Source organism: Oryctolagus cuniculus, chromosome 19, assembly GCF_051225735.1.
Source record: "Oryctolagus cuniculus isolate XC-2025 breed Fujian yellow rabbit chromosome 19, ASM5122573v1, whole genome shotgun sequence".
Classification (NCBI taxonomy): Eukaryota; Metazoa; Chordata; class Mammalia; order Lagomorpha; family Leporidae; genus Oryctolagus; species Oryctolagus cuniculus.
Genome location: NC_142885.1, coordinates 43,311,068 through 43,313,630, shown reverse-complemented (window position 1 = coordinate 43,313,630; position 2,563 = coordinate 43,311,068). Strand labels below are relative to the sequence as shown.

General features: G+C 58.8%; 1 pseudogene; it reads right to left on the bottom strand.

Moving 5' to 3' along the window:
- Nucleotides 1-849: 849 nt before the first annotated feature.
- LOC138847081 (zymogen granule membrane protein 16-like) lies at nucleotides 850-2,317 on the bottom strand (annotated as a pseudogene).
- Between the last annotated feature and the right edge of the window lie 246 nt (nucleotides 2,318-2,563).

Here is a 2,563-nt window from a genome sequence, read left to right as displayed (position 1 = left end):
ATCCGGCGCCCCAACCGGGACTAGAACTCGGTGTGCCGGCGCCATAAGCGGAGCATTAGCCTATGAGCCACGGCGCTGGCTCCGTTTTTATTTTCTGTTTGTTAGAGAGGTGGGAGTGGGGGCAGAAGCTGGAGGAGAACTCAACCGGCGCTCCGTGTGGGTGCCACTTGAACCATCCTGAACCGTCCCTGCTGCCTCCCAGGAGCCACGTCAGCAGGAAGGTGGAGTCAGGAATGAAACCCACTCGCTCTAATACGGGACATGGGTGTGTCTTAGCCACGGGCTTCTCATCTGCCTGAGCGCCAGTTCCCAGAGGGCTAAGCAAGAGCACCAGGTTAGGGGTAAAGACGAGGAAGAACTGGCCTGGGGAATGGGGTGGAGTCCTTAAGCACAAACTGGGGCGAAACTTCAGCAGGGAGATCGCATCTGGGACAGATGGGAGGACAGAGGTGCAGGCCACCCACCTGCAGCTGAGCTCCAGGGAGAGGGGACAGCCTTTGGTCAGAGAAGCCAGCCCCTTCTCAGGGGGGAGGGCGCCAGAGAGGCACACCTGGGGCTCGGCGGTGTGCCCCCGCTGAGCCTTCCCTTCAGAACTCCTGTTTGGACAGACATTCTCAAGAGCTAACCCCGAAAAGAGTTGGTTCAAACCAGCGTCTCCTCTCCTTGCGACGTACGGAAGAGCCCAGGATTCTCAACACCTGTCTCCCTCATGCTCCCACTCTTAGCAGCAGGTAGCCAGAGCTGAGAGTCACACCGCCCTCCAAGAGTGGGTCCCGCCTGCACACACCCACATGCACACCAGCTTTAGCCATGTCCTTTTATTGAGCCATTTGTATGGGAATGGTGATCAGGGAGTTGTCACACCCCACCACGGGGCCCTGCCACGGAGGAGGCGGGCTCAGCAGTCGCTGGGGCAGTTTCTGGGGTAGTTGTCCCAGTGCAGGCCAATGGCGGTGACGAATAAGCCAGCTCGGCCATTGATGAATCAGAGCACGGTGTTTGGGTGCAAGGGGACAGCATACAACATTATGCCTGTGTCTTTCCCAAAGGAAAGGAAGCGACCCTCGTCAGTCACAAAGTTCAGCGTCTTCAGGTAGTTGCTGTATGACCCAGACACCGCGATCACTGACTCCCCTGGGTGCAGAAAGATCTCCAGGTCTCCCAGCTTGCCACCCACGTAGTCGCTCCACACCTGGCCATAGCGCACCTGGAGACTGGGGCGGGTGGGAGGGCAGGAACGGGGACACTGATTAGGTCATCAGAGTTCAGGACCGTTTGGCCTGCACGTGGAGTCCTCCAAACTGGACACTAGCATGAGCAGTCCCTGCTAGTTGCCCCAAAAGTGTAGGCCGGGTGAGCCCTGGAGGACCACACAAAGAACTTCAGCTCCTGGCCTGGCTGACAGCAGGTGCAGAGAAGGAAGGCAGCTTGCCCAGAGTCGCCCACACACAGCACATGGCAGGCCTTGAATTTGGAGAGTCCAGCTTCCTACGATGCCCCACCCTTTCCCGCACTTGTGGAAGCAAAGGGATTTTCTAACAGCTGAGTGGCTCCCTTGTGGGAGAGGGAAGAGGCTTGTCCCTGCTGTCCCAGGAGGCAGATGCAGCATTAGCGGACACACTTTGGCTCTGCACGTGATAGAATTTTCCAACTGGCAATGGAGTGGGGACTGCTCAAGAGAGGCGTTGAGCAAAGTTGCAGGGCACCCAGCAGGGATATTGGAAAGAAACTTTAAACCGCAGAAGGCGGGTGGGCAGGGCTGGTCGACTTCCAGGCCCCTGAGAGTTAGTGGTTATTAATGATTTGCCACCACCAGGCATATTCAGGGAGGGAGGAGTCCAAAGGGTACGGTTCTGGAAGCCGAGTCCTTTCACAGCTATCCCCATATCCTGCCACACTAGGGACCTGTTGGTTGAGGCACAGGTGGCCCAGAGTGAAAGAGCACTTCCTGAGTTCTAAGACCTTGGAGGAACACGGAAGAGCCTTACCCCACGATATTGAAGCTGTAGACCCGGACACGGATGGCTGTGATGGGCCCTTCCAGCTGGAGGCCGGAGTGGGAGAATGGCTCTCCTCCTGGACTTCCGTACTCGCCACTGTAGGAGGAGGACCTGGCCTGGACTGCAGTGGAAAGAAAGGGGGGCTTGGAGGCAAGGACCTCCCAGTTCCCACCGCTCAGGGGCGGCCCTGCAAGCCTTGGCCACCAGCCGAGCAGGGGCCCCTTCCCGCCACCCGCCACCAGAGTCCCAGCGGCTCACTTAATGGTACTGGAAGAGCCCAAGGCACAGAGAAGGCCCAGGAGCATGAAGGTCCACATCGTGAGGCTGCAGGGGGAAGAAGAGAGCAGAGGGGGAGGTTCCTCCTTTCCCTCTGGCCTCCGGGTGGCCTGACCCTTCAGCTCCCACCTAGCCAGACCCAGGCTCAAGGTGCACAGCACTGTCCACAGCCTGCAGTGCATCCTCCAGACCTGATGTTCCAGGGGCCAACTGTCTCCAGCCCGCCCTTGGTCTGGCTGTAGCCACGCCCTCCTTTTCCCCTCCAAGCAGAAGGTCAGCACTCACTC